The sequence below is a fragment of the Misgurnus anguillicaudatus genome, chromosome 11, assembly GCF_027580225.2.
Source record: "Misgurnus anguillicaudatus chromosome 11, ASM2758022v2, whole genome shotgun sequence".
NCBI lineage: Eukaryota > Metazoa > Chordata > Actinopteri > Cypriniformes > Cobitidae > Misgurnus > Misgurnus anguillicaudatus.
In genome coordinates, this window is record NC_073347.2 from 21,943,835 (window position 1) to 21,959,138 (window position 15,304).

Here is a 15,304-nt window from a genome sequence, read left to right on the forward strand (position 1 = left end):
GAATGAGGACAGAGGTCGAAGTGACATTAGGTCAACTGCAGGTCATTTGGACAATAAGTCCACGAAGGATGGATGATCATGTTTGGGTACCAAGTTCAGTGTCAACATCCATCTCAGTGTCAGAGCAGATGGTGCACGATTGATGGCAGAACATCAACCTTTCAATTCTAACCTAATGTGTAATTACACTTTTGCTCTGCTCTATGTGCTATTCTGGCTACTAATAAAATGAATATTTGATCAGTTCTGACACTGATAATATAGCTTGCTTCTTAATGATGAATTCCTAGACCAGTAACAGTCAAGTCTTTTTAAAAGTCTTATTTTTTACACAAAATGTTTGGAAGAGAAATCGTAACTCCAGATATAATCCTGGCAGCATCCGCACCGTTCCTTCTCAATGCTTTATGCCACCCGCTATCCAAAATGATAGACTTGCCATCTTTCCAATTCATTCTGTCATTCTGCATTGCTCATGTTATAGTATATTTTATTTATCACCTCTCTTTCCATCTAGTTTTGCTGTGTATCTCTCTCCTGATTCTCTATGTGCGAGTATAGCAAAGTGGATTGGCTCAAAAGTGACTGTAGGGTCATCACAAGTCATGCTTTGCTACTTCCTGACTATTGGGGGGGGGGGGGGCATGGGATCGCTAACACACTGTGGAAGTATTTAAAGGATTAGTCCATTTTCCCAAAAAAAATCCAGATAATTTACTCATCACCATGTCATCCAAAATGTTGATGTCTTTTTTTGTTTAGTCGAGAAGAAATTATGTTTTTTTGAGGAAAACATTCCAGGATTTTTCTCATTTTGATGGATCCCAACACTTAATGGTTTTGATGCAGTTTGGAATTGCAGTTTTGAAGGACTCTAAACGATCCCGGACGGGGCATGGGGGTCTTGTCTGGCGAAACGATTGTGATTTTTGGCAAGAAAAAAAATGAGAAAAAAAATTCTGGAATGTTTTCCTCAAAAAACATAATTTCTTCTCGACTGAACAAAGAAAGACATCAATATTTTGGATGACATGGTGTTGAGTAAATTATCTGGATTTTTTTAAAGAAAATTGACTAATCCTTTAATCTCATTGCAGCCACTCGCCCATTCAGTTTTGAATCTGTATCAAAATTTTCAGCCACATTTCTACACCCAAGATTAAAGTCACTATTGACTATTAAAGTTGGTGAGAGGTGGAAAAGATTTGTGGGCACACAGGTGCAAGGGGCTCATTAGCAAGTAAGCTAAAGTAATGTTAGGGGCCCCAAATGCCTTGTTATAGCCATCTTAGATTCATATTTAAATAGCTCTATTAAAAAGAGACTGTACATTGCCAATGCATTGAAATATCAAATACAGACATTGAATATTAAAGTGTAAAAGTGTCAATATAACTTATCAGACTTTCTCAAACCACCTATCCACTAAACAAAGCGAATGTATATAAAAGAAATCATGATGCGTTTCTATGCAGTCATACGACGCAAACTGCTTGCCTGCCACTTCTGGGAGCCATTGAGCATTTTACGGCTGTTTTCTCATTACACCAGAAGCTGTTTAATGTCAGGCTATGTGAGGTTAGGAACAAAGCAACAAGCAAGATCGAATGAAAAGAGGTGGGCGGTGAAGTAATGACCTAAGTCACCCTGTCCGTTAATAAAACCGCAAGGAGCATGAATGCTACTGAGTCAGCGTTGCAGGACTTGCTGAAGTGGGCTTAAATCTCTTGGTGGACTCATTTAAAATAAGCTGGCTGCTAAATGACTGCCTGCGTCTCCAAAGTCTTTGACTGACAGACGTTACAGTAGGTGCCAGAAACAACGGCTAGCGGGTCTCCACAGTGATTATTTTATGATGGCATAAACACAGCGGGAAACCATACTCCACATCTGATTCATGAATGAGACAGTTGGTATTTTTATAGTCATTACAAACATTTCAGGCAGCTGTAGCTGTAATACCTGTCAAAGCAGAATACAATAGATCACCATCATAGCTTTCCTTTTCTTACAAAGGCATTTTATTTCCTGTACACGCTCTTTTCATCATAGAGTTATTATGAGAAGGAATGCTATCCATTTCTAGTAGGCTAATATGAAGTTGAACATGCTATTATTTCACTGTGTTTAGTACTTCATAGTTCTCAAAGCCTTAGATTATGTTTCAGCTAATGTTACTGGTTCTGCTACGCAGAAGTTGAGTTTTCTGACTTATATAAACTTATTAGTATAGATTCTTATGAGTTGTTAAATTCTGGCAAGTACTGTAAATCTTGGCAGTCATACTGCACTAGGTAGTAAAATCTACCTTGAAACACTATATGTCGCCACTAGAGAGCAGCAGTTCCTCTGTAATAAAAACCATGCCTTGGCATCCACACATTCAGAGAATGTATTTGGTAAAGAGGAGCCTTTGGGACATAACTCTTAGTATGCATTATGAGTCAGACAGGCAGTTGTGGGGCGCTGGGGCAGCAGATGGGCTATTATCTGAATCTGTGCAGGAGTGATGGAGAGCCAAGCCCGTACTAGATACAACACACCATTACTCAAACAAAATATCAATGTGCCAAAAAAAAAATCACACACTGTTTATGCTTATAATAAAGCATTCATACACACTTTCCAACTGCAATCATGCCTCTCTCTCTCTCTCTCTCTCTCTCTCTCTCTCTCTCTGACATACTGTACCACAATTGGTTAAAAGGTACAAGCTAGTAAAAGCTTATGAATCCAAAATACAGATCTAGACAAGCTTACCACACACTTCCTCTCCACTGCAATGTCTCATGTCCCATCACGCTTGACATTCTGCCAGCCTTTAGATCCAACTGAGAGCTTAATGAGACGACTGACTGTTCATCAGCACAGCAGGCTGAATTCAGACACACTCAGTCAAGAGGTGACAACGTCATAAAGAACAGGAACACTAACCGTGTTCACAGGATATTATCTTATTATTTATTTCTCCAATTTTCAACCAGGAGTCTGTGAAAGAAGATACTTCAAACATTTACATTATTAAAGGGACACTCCACTTATATTGAAAACGGCTCACCTTCCAGCTCTCCAGAGTTAAACAACTGATTTTTACCTTTTTGGAATCCATTCAGTTGATCTCCGGGTCTGGCGGTACCACTTTTAGCATAGCTTAGCATAATCCATTGAATATGATTAGACCATTAGCATCGCGCCAAAAAATGACAAAAGAGTTTTGACATTTTTTCTATTTAAAGGTATAGTGGAAGATTTTCTTTTTCCGGGTGGATCATCAAGACTATTGGTCATCCCAGTTGTCAATCATTCTGATGATATGTTTACGTAAGGCCATTGTACTTGCTCGTCCCTAGCAGGGGCGGAGCCAGACATTGTAGACATTGAGGGCTTAGCCCAAATTTAGGGTTTCAAAGCATGGTCCCCTGCTAATATTTTTTCTCCATTCCAGCTTTATAAAGTAATTTTTTAACCCTATTACTGTTTTGTTATCCTATTTTTGGATAAGAAAAGTTAAAGTGTCATTGTCAAAATTTGTTATGTTACAGTTTCAAAATGACAATACAGAGAACACAGCAAGGTTCTCTGTATTGTCATTTTGAAACTGTAACATAACAAATTTTAACAATGACACTTTAACTTCTCTTATCCAAAAATAGGCAAAATATGTTTGCTGTATGCTAATCCAGTAACTATGAAGCTACATAACTAAGCAAGAATAACAAATTTGACTTCACTAGCAGAACAATTTCTGCCAATGGAAGGGCTCTTTCTGCCTGTGATCTCTCTCCACCCTCCTCTTTCCCTATTTGCACTGACAATTATCACACATAAGAATATTTAATTGTAAGAGATTGAGGATTCACGTTTTATAACTGTCTATCAATGTATTTCTGAGGTGAAATCATTGCGAATTTCAGAGAAATGCATATGGACAAAACTTAAGCTGTCTAAAGTAACTATTCTCACCTTCTTACTTCTGATGTCTTAAAAAAAATAAATCGTACATCCATCTATAAAAAAAGGGATATGTACAATGAGCAAGGTTTTATCAAAGTTTTAATTCACTGTAATTAAATGTACTTTAAAATGTAATGTTACCAACGAATTTAAAATATAATGTTTCCAAGCAGAATAGATCAGAACGCTAACATTAGCCGTTAGCAATGCAGATAATATATCAGTTGATGCTATTTAACAGTATTTACATCACATAACTATAAATATACACTTACAGTAATAACAAAGGCACCGTAATAATAAAAACACTTTAAAAATGCGTTTACTGTTGGGAGATTCAGAATTCACTGGAGTGGGGGACCGGAGAGTTTAAAGCTGAATGCCGCCACCTAGTGTACTGGATGAATTCATTTAACAGATCTGAAAAGATTCTGGGCTTTTGACAAAACATTCGGGGCTTGATCCCGAGAAGCCACCCCCTCGCTCCTCCATGGTCCCGCTTTCTGCTCATGCGCACTTTCAGGTGTATATGTGTGGTGGGCTACGGTTTCAGCCATTCATTGAAGCTTGCGTTCTCACCATATTTTTTTCTTCAAAATGTCTGAGGGTCGTAAGAGAAAAAGTGTCTACGAATTGTATGACAAGAAGAGAAAGGCATCTAAAGAAAGAAACAAGACCAGAGTGTTTTTGAAAGAATATGTATAGTTCCTAGCCATATCTGCCTAGAAAATCGTAACTTTTAATTTTCCGTCGGTCTTAGTACCTGATGTAACTACAGAAGAGTCAAGTTTTATATAGAAAAAATATTTAAAAAAATTCGTCATTTTTGAGCGCAATGCCAATGGTCCAATCAGATTCAATGGACCATGCCAATCCATGCCAAAAGTGATACCGCCAGACCCGGAGACCGACTGAATGGACTCCAAAACGGCAAAAATCAAATGCTCAACTCCAGGGGAGCTGGAAAATGAGCATACCTTCAAAAAAAGTGGAGTGTCCCCCTAATGTTTGTGATACAGACGGTTTCATCTGACGCACATGATACACGTCTGGATCAAAACTTTAGTTCAGGTTTCGTTTTTTAATGGTCTGACTTGTTGCTAATCTGATCTCTTGAACAAATGTCTCGTCGAAAATATCAAATGTTTTGGTTTCCTAGGTATTATGTGTGTTGTTTTTTGGCTTGTTTAAAGTACTTTGTTGTTATTTATTCTTCGCGGAGTTTACCGGAAGTTATGTGCGGACCGCGACAGCGGCTTGTTTATGTTGTTACTGCTGAAACCGTCTATATGAAATAATTGGAATGAACATGAAATAATGTTAAGCATTATGAATTAAAAAAATAATAAGGTATGCTAATATTTTACAAAATGTGGTACTCTCTGAAAAAAGTACAAAAGTTAGGTGGGGTGCTATCCCTCCATCATACAAGTACATACTGGTACCAAATGTATACATATCTGTATCTAAATGGTGCATATCAGGACTTTAAAGGGTACTAAAGTTGTTCCCCTATGGCATAACTACAAAGGACCACTATTTTAAGAATAAAGGATCTAAAACATGTAGGAGTGGTTGTGGGGAGGGTCACTGAACAACCTGTATTGATCAATGACCAATCTGAATTGGGCGCGATGTTCCCTAAAATCTTTAAAACAGACTACAGTCTACAGGTTATGAAGTGAAGTGTGGCAAGATCGTGCAAGTCAATCAGTTATAATTGCCTGTAATTAATTAAATACGTGGGTCATTAACTTGTGAAGTGCGCCTGTGCGTTTCAAGGTTGCCTTTACAATCTAACTTAATGGTCTGAATGCATCTACAGAGAATAGTAATCGGATCCTTGCTATGATTTAACACTAAGGTGCTAGCGTCCCTCCTGCTAGGGTGTGGGAGAGTTGAAACAGACACCAGCATTCAGCAGTAGCCTACTGACAGACACCAACCATCTACCATAAACATCCTGGCATTTCAATTGTGTCTAAGGGAATAGACTGTTATCATTTTTACCATATTTTTCCCCTTTGGGCACACACACACACGCTGACTTTTGTCACAGTGTATATGTGTGTCTTGGTGTACGGTATGTGTGTGTAAGCTTTTTGACTGTAGCCTGACCATGGCTGTTTAATTAACTTCTTATCAAAGGCGTGTGTCTGTGCATCCACAGGCCTCCAGGGACACCCCAGACACACACTCCCATCTGACACAGCAGAAGGCAAAGCAGCGGACCTCTCTGATATATCCTTCAGCTCCATATCAGCATTTCTGTGCCCATCTGCTTTTTTTATCATGTTCTCTTCAGCATGCTACTCACATCCAGGACACAATGTGGATGATGTTCTGAATAAAATATCTAAAACAAACAACGGCGCGCAGGTTTCAAATCAACCCATGACACGAAATGAGGATTTGAATAGGTGGTAGTAAGGCACCGTTCAAAAAAACATGAATTGAGAAAACGTATGATCCATAAATATTGCTCACCCGCCATGAAACTGCATATTGCATTATTAAAAAATATATTTTTGTCCCTTTGACTATGAAATTATTTTGCTCTTTTTTCTGTTCGTAACAGTGATGAGCCAGGCACTCTCCATGAATCCTCCACTTGTCACAACATGAAGACGTTGCGCCTCATATTTTTGCTTCGGTGGCTTTTTTAATACTGTATGTGTCACTACAAGGTGTTCTGGAGAAAAATAAGCTTTTTACCATCCTGGGTTGCACTGTGATCAAAATTACAACAGGGATCTTCAACAGGGGCACCGTGAGCTTTTGGTGGTCTTTGCCAGGGGTCAGGGTGTAATTATGGCTTTGCAATAAAAGGTGGTCCCTGTTCTTGATGTCTATCTACCTAGGTACCCTGGACAAAAAAGGTTCTCCTGAGTAAAGGGCCGTTCACATTATAACGATAACTATAGCTATAAAAATATAGTTATGAAAATGTTTTTATTTTAAAGAGAATAGCGGAGTTCACACCAAAACTATAACAATAAAAATACAATGAACAATATCGTTGGGATCACTTTCTGTGCGATTTTTTTTCCCCACCTGATGAACGATAAACCATTGACAGCCAATCAAATCTATTTGAACTTCAAGTGCTCGCACACTTGAAGTTCAGTGGAGAAGCTCATTGCTGAGGTCTATATAAAATTACTTCAGGTATCCAGCGCTGATGCAGTGACATGTAAACAATTGCAAAAGTTTTTATTATAAGAAACATCCAATATTAGTTAAAGGAATAGTCTACTCATTTTCAATATTAAAATATGTTATTACCTTAACTAAGAACTGTTGATACATCTCTCTATCATCTGTGTGCGTGCACGTAAGCACTGGAGCGCGCTGCGACGCTTCGATAGCATTTAGCTTAGCCCCATTCATTCAATGGTACCATTTAGAGACAAAGTTAGAAGTGACCAAACACATCAACGTTTTTCCTATTTAAGACGAGTAGTTATACGAGCAAGTTTGCTGGCACAAAACAAAACGCAGCGCTTCTCCAAGCGGATTTAAAATAGGAACCATATTTCACGGCGCAACAGCACCTTTGGGAGTACCTCGACTCGGCGCATTAACACCCTCCCTCTCCCATTATGAGAGTGAGAAGGGGAGCGGACTTTTCAGGCGAGTCGAGGTACTACCAAAAGTGCTATTGCGCCATAAAATATAGTTCCTCTTTTAAATCCGCTTAGAAAAGCGCTACGTTTTATTTTGTTCCACCAAACTTGCTCGTATAACTACTCGTCTTAAATAGGAAAAACGTTGATGTGTTTGGTCACTTCTAACTTTATCTCTAAATGGTACCATTGAATAAATGGGGCTAAGCTAAATGCTATCGAAGCGTCGCAGCGCGCTCCAGCGCTTACATGCACGCACACAGATGATAGAGGGATGTATCAACAATTCTTAGTTAAGGTAATAACATATTTTAATATTGAAAATGAGTAGACTATTCCTTTAATGCCAGTAAAGGCTAGTGCGTTGCGCGCGGGCAAATTAGCATAAATGTATTGTTATGATGTGGACGCTAACATAGTTATCGTTACCGCGTTTGGGGTGTCAAATTCGTGCTACCGCGTCTGGTTTGCTGCTTGAACATTTTGACTGTGGGTTCACACCAGATGCGAGTTTAACGATTTGCGCGAGTAGATTACATACAAAGTCAATGCAAAGACGTGATCAGATGCGTCCTCGTGTGGGGCGATGCGAATGATGCGATATGGGCAGTGCGTTTGTCGCGAAAACATGCGCTATTCGCCTCAAACGTGTCTTCGCCCAAGTTGAAAATATTCAACTCGAGCGAAAAATTAGCATGACACAAAGTTAAATCCCGCAAGTAATCTAGAGCGAGTAACGCGATGGCCTGTGTTTGGTGTGTACGTAGCATTAGTTTACTCGCTTCATTTGCATGTGAAAGCCGTGCGTGAAATTCTAGTCATCGAGACATGCGAACTAGACACGCGAATGAGGCGGAATCGCGTCTACCGCGCTAAACGCCTCAAGGTACATTCACACTATAAGCGACTAGAAGTAGCAGAGTGACGCAATCTCATTGATTTCAATGGAAGCTCGGCAGCATCCGGCGACAGGAGCGACAGTGACCGTTGACGACTGGATGGGCGTGTCCAGTCATGCTTTTTTATCAATTTACATCAGCATAATACATTTAAATCTGAACGTTTTATATTGCATTTCCCTATTTAAAGGTACTGGCCAAGTGTCAAGTAACAACTTTTTTATTGACTCCCAAAGCCAATTTTTACTTGCCGCTTGTTAATTTTTTAGCACGCTTGGGAGGTGCGGTTTACATCGACGCCCCGGCATAAATCACACAGGTCACAGGCAAATAGCACTCAGTTACAGACAGTTGCTGTTGATTGCAGGTCAAATATAGTCACAGGCACTCATGCTGATGAGAGCCTTCTCCATAATGCCGTATACTGTTATGGATAGCCCATAGTTTTTATAAGAGCTTAGTGCCATATTCTGGACCGCAGTGATAGGGTGTTTTATTAGGAGAACATCGGCTTTGCTACCAACATGTGCACACAGAGGAGCGCAGACTACAAAAACCGGCCATTCATATTTTATTAGCCATTTTGCTGGCTATCCATAATTCAGCGAGGAACGTACTTAACAGGCCTGCTCTGGGAGACTGGACCAATTATACGGCCCGTGTGAAGGAGAATTGATTCTGTTTGGGTCGTGTTGTCTGTGCGTATGCAGTATCTGTGTATGTGTGTGCTCTGCAGGTGATTACAGGAGTTATATGAAGCAGGCTGCAGGAAGATGAAGAACACGCATAAGTGCACAAAGATGTCCATGATTCCGAGTTCTAGGCTACTTTACAGCAATTCTGAAGAGTATGCCGAGTATTTGATATATGTTTATCATCAGTTATTGCTACACTGTATCTCTGTTGTTCACATGACCTTGCATCGTGCCGAACGGTGTGCATCATCTGTTTGTACTTGACTGACATTAATGTTGTCAATTATTTGTGCAAAAGCGGCTATTGTTGAATAATATTTAAATGTAGTCCAAATATTTGATGATCTTATCTGATTACCGTCTATCTGTTGCTGGTTTGCAGGAATTTCAAAAATGATGTCATATGCTGTACATGATGGATGTGACTAGTGTCACAAAGCATGTGTTATAAAGCAACATTTCTTATATTTCCCTAACACATTTCTGCAGCTATATTAATCACTGTTCTCAACACACTGCATGTCTGTGAAGTTTAATTAGGAAAGTCTTCTTTTAAAACCCTTCCTGTGCATACTAACTAACAGCCTTTAGTGAACACTCAATCCTTCTTAGGGACTGTGAACCTTTCTGTTCCATACTAATATGTCCCATCACTGAACAATGAAGCTAAAAGATCGCTGCGCTGTCATGTTAAAAAGTATACTAGAAGAACAGCACTAGAACATTTGGTTTTCTGAAATCATAAAATGTTGATAGCCTGTCATGAAGAAGTTAATTCTGCACTGCACTGTTTTTGCTGCATTCAATTTTTAAGCATAATTGGCTGTAAATTTCAGCTATATTAAAAGTGCTCTAAGCGAATTCACGCGTTTTAGACCATAAAACATTTTCTGTTACATACAGCAAACATCTCCTCACTATCTGCTTGCTGCCTGTCCGCTGATCACACTGTAAAAAAATGTGATCTCTGTAGACAGCCTAGGCTCCACAAACTGCAATAAAACAAAGTGACCAAACCTACTACCAGAAACGATAACAAAGTGTTCCAGCCAATAAAAGACAAGAAGGATTTGGGGGTGGGGGTTAGGCGCGTTCATGAAAGCACGGGAGGGAGCGGGAGGAGTTAGCTACGCTCCGTTTGTTTGAAAACAGTTCAAACATCAACAAAAAGTAACGCCACACAGATTCGCTTAGAGCGCCTTTAAAGGGGGGGGGGGTTCAATGGTATTTCATGCATTCTGACTTATTAACACAGTTATAGAGTTGTTTCCTCATGCTAAACGTAGGCAGAGTATTTCTGTGCCGAATGCACTTCGCCAGGGTTCCTACAAGTTTCGGAAAGTTTTTTTCGATTACAGGTCCAACTGACGTTTCAGGGGTTTTCTATATGTATCACTTCTTTATATGGGCACTTCCCCCAGAAAACCCCGCCCCTCAGTCAATCAGCGGGAGACGCTACAACTTACAAACATTCAATCATGCGACAGCTTTGTTTAATTTCAAAACTCAACAATGGCACAAATGAAGAAGTGTGTTTTTGGATGTAAGGAGAAGAAATCCAGCCTTATGTAAACAATGGATGTAGTTTATTATCCGGGGTAGCAGCGGAGTTTTGCGTGTGTGTATGATGCACTGGATTTTCCCAACCGGGTCACGAGTTGCATGCGGTAAGTAAGACTTCTGTCTTATGTTGTAAATATGCGCATGCATATTATATAAATGAGACGAACATGTAGTGAATCATAAGGTAAACAGTGTTGTATAGTGTTGCATGACTCGTACTCGCTCCACCCGCGGTAGTAACTCCTCCTCCTTAATTTTTTCGTACGTTATCGGAAAGATTCGGTAAAGCTAATCTTTCTTTTATAAATCTGATTAAACTAAAGACTCTTCTGAGATATAAAGGATACTCTATAGGTACTCCAGATTAACATCAGAAATGCAGAAACAGCGTATGTTTCGTGAGCTTTAAGTCTAGTGATGAATTTCTATAACTTGTAAATGAAGAGTTTGGTTCCAAAACGCGATAAACGGCATTTAAAAAAACATTAGTTACGACCAAAATCAGTATAGTATCAGGTCTGTATTAAAAAGTAAATTCTTAATTTTATGCAAAATCCAATATCCACAAAATATCTTTTCTCCTTTTTTTCCCCAAACCGCGAGAAACGCCAGTCCTCCTTCTTTGCAGAATGCAATAAATCCACTCAACCAATCACAGCGCACCATTCCACGCATTGTAAACAATGATGTCACCGCTTGGAATAAACAAATTCTAAAAATTATTTAACCCAGGGCTGGGTAACTATAGGACAGAACAAATTTCTGGGTTAAAATGACCCAAATAATGGGTTGTTTTAACCCAACTGGGTTATTGTTAATCAACCATGTTGAAACAACCCAACAGTTGGGTTAAAACAACCCATTATTTGGGTCATTTTAACCCAGAAATGTGTTCTGTCCTATAGTTACCCAGCCCTGGGTTAAAAACAACCCAATATTTTTAGAGTGCATCAAATCCTAGTTTTCCTCGTCTACTTTTTATTTTGTGATCAACAAACAAACAAAAGAATAATTTTGATGCCATTGGTTTTCTGTGGCGGGGAAGAAACATAAGCCATCAAAATCTAATAATTTACGCGAGAGGCACTCCGGCGAAGGGAAAATGCCGGCTGTTGCTTGTTCTCACATGACAGCATCAAGCTTCAGTCATGCTAACACATTGACCCCAGGAGATGTTATGAAAAACTTTCCATTATTTTACTCAAAGTCAACGAAAATCGAGCAGGACCAAAACATTTTACAGCTGATCGCTGTCGAAAAAGTTCAAGGATTTTGCAAGAATGACAGCAGCAATGACAGTGTTCTTAATATGACAAAGTAAGTGTTTTGATTAATGCCATTAATATTTTTTTTAATCAGTGTATATCACTAGTCAACTAAATAAATATAACATGGCAACGATGAATACACATATACATTGATTTAATACTTTTTAGCATTTTGAAAAAAACGGATTTATTGCATTTTGCAGAAAAAAAATCAGGTTTATAATAAATCTTAAAAAAATCTAATTGTGGATTTTAATTTTTTTATGTTATTATAACCTAAAGATGCTATCTGAAAGTATTTAACAGAAAGTAGTGATTTTCATCTTGTCACTTTCTTGGTATAGAAAACACATTTTTACCCAAAATAGTCAAAATGGATTTATTGTGTTTTGGAACCAAACACATACAAAATCTGACCATTAGAAATTAAAAGTTTCAACTGCAGGACAAATACCTTCCATACTATACAAAAGCCATTTGAATCCCCTCTGTCTCTAACTGAATATGACCTATTAAAAATGTTATATATTGTGTGTCTCCTAAAGAGTTTTAGAATAGATCAGAACAATATCACAGACTCTGCTCATATTTACCAAGATACCAAGCCTGCAATCACAAGTCAGAGATTTCAATATGAACTCAAACATTTCATCAACTTCCTCCTAGACACAATTATCTGGGCGATGCCATCCTGATGGATTTCATAGCTCCGTACTCCTACTGTATGTCTGTACATCTCTTGTATGTAACTGTCTCGTTGGCTTCTATTTTCATTTCTCCAAAGAAATTTTGGCAGAGATGAGCTCCAGGTGAGCACACAGCTCAAGGTGATGGAGAACATACACCAACACTAGACTGCCGTTTCATTAATATCAAAAGAAAAAGAGAGAAAGGTTGAATTTTAAATGAAACATAGCAGGGAACTTGACTGAACAACCTCTGGCCAATACAGTTTTCCTCCGCATTTGTCTGCGTGTCCTTTTCCAAGATAAAAAATGAAATTTAAGGGGAGGTCATCATTCATCATTGGGAGAGAAAGGAGTCATGTGTCTGATTGGGAGAAAGAGGGTCTCTGTCCAGCAAATCCATCCAATATGCAAGTGGAAACAACACTGTGGGGTCTGCTGGTACACATAGGGTTCAGTTCCCAGTGGAACTAAACAAACCAAATCAAGAGAGTTTCCAAAGAGTACAAAACAGTTCAGAGAAAGACAGGCTTAATTGATCACCCTGTCACTGCTCTTTATTGTTAAGGGCTTCGTGTCACGGTAACAAATAAGATTGTTGCGGGATGAGACCAATTAATTGTGATGTTAGACGGCCCTGCCAAGTTCTCTGTGCCAGATGCGATTGCGAACATGGGTGATTTCTTGGGTTTACTGGAGCACTCTATCAAAATGCCATTTTCTATTTTGCATCTTTCAAGATTTGTGTAGGTAGGAGCAGACAGATGTAAAAAGAATTTTCAGTAGTCACATCTACAATTTCTCTTTCACTTCTCTGTCAAAAGTTAAATATCAACATGCTCTTTCAACGCTGAAGTAACATGCACCACACACATGCGGTAACCTGTAAAGCTATACTAAGATATCTGGTGGATGCAATGGCTTTGATAATAAGATGGTAATATCTGCTTTACTTCTATAATGATTCTCTTCTCTGTTTTGATGTGTGTGAGGACAGTTTAGTCTCATTTTAGTCTCCGATGTCACACCCACGAACTGTTGGCTTAATTGGAAACACCTCAGCAGTCGATCTCTGATGGTTGAATTTTTCAGGATTTCTGGGAAACATGCATTTCACGTTCTTTAACCGTACGCATGGAAACAAAACAGCTGTCTGATTAAGAGAAGGCTGTTGTGTTTACATCAGTGATTATGAGAATTCATCAAGAATAAATGCTGGATTCTTAAAAGTGAGTCTTACACACACTTTAAAAAGTGAAATTTGGATTAACTTTAAAAATTCTGTAATACATATTTTTTTATACTTTAGTGAAAATTTTAAGTTGACAAAACATATTTTTTTAACTGTTACCAATTGAAGTAATTTGTTAAAGTAGAATTTCACTTTTAACAGTGCAAAAACACACCATTTCCACTTTCCTAAATATGACACAGCACAAAACAAAACGTGATTGGTTGCCACTTTGGTATGGTGGTTTTCAGACCTTCTGCCATCAGTCTGATGGTTTTATTATGCAAGACTTTTAATAAATTGTAAAAATACCTTGTTGGACTTAAAGGAAAACGCCACCATCTCCAATACCTTACCATGTTCCTACCTCAACTTAGACGAATTAATACATACCTATCTTTATTCAATGTGTGCACTTAATCTATGTACAGCGCATAGTGAATTTGTTAGCATTTAGCCTAGCCCCATTCATTTCTTAGGATCCAAACAGGGATGAATTAAAAAGCCACCAAACAATTCCATGCTTTTTTGGTGAAAGAGCACTTAGTTTGAAGCACTTTGACATCAGGAGCAGTAATATTGACGGAAGTTTGAGTGAGAGGGGGAGTAGTCAGGAGTGATAATGTTACTGCTCTCCGAGGTCGAAGTGCTGTCTAAGTTGAGGTAAGAACATAATAAAATATTTGAAAACGGTGGTGTTTTCCTTTAAATGTTTAAGTTTAAACAACATAAATAAGTACTTTTTTAAAATAATTTTTACATTTCTTACATTTAAATGTTTTTGACTAATTAGAAGTTGTTATAAATTATAAAAATAAAGTTGTAATAATTTTCAAGCCTATTCAACTTTTTTTTTTATTCATACCAACTCCTCACTAGTTAAGAAAGTTAAAATGACTTGTTTAAGTCAAGTTGTTTAAATGTAAAACTTTAAGTGCAACTAGGAATTTTTTACAGTGTATAGGCCAACCAAACCTATACACACAATACGCATTTAAAATCAGCTTGTGTAAAGATCAAGGCCTGAATCGATCCAAATCAGCCGTCCATAAGATGCTGCAGGTTAGTAAACACTCTTAATCCATCCATTCTACTCTAGAATCTCAGCATATATCACATACATCATTTCCTCATGAATTAATTAAAGACCTAAATGACCTTTTACTGCATGCATGTTTCACAGTCTGAATATAGAGAGCAGTGATTTAGGACAAAGCTACGGCCATCAGTGTGATGGTCTGAGGGTCTCACAGGCTGTGTATCATTAAATCACCAATCTGCCCTGCTAGTTCCAGGAGACAATTAATATTCTGTGTGGGCTAACAAACACAACTAAGCTTAGCATCTCGGAGCCACGGTAGTAGGTAATTGCTGAAGCAAGT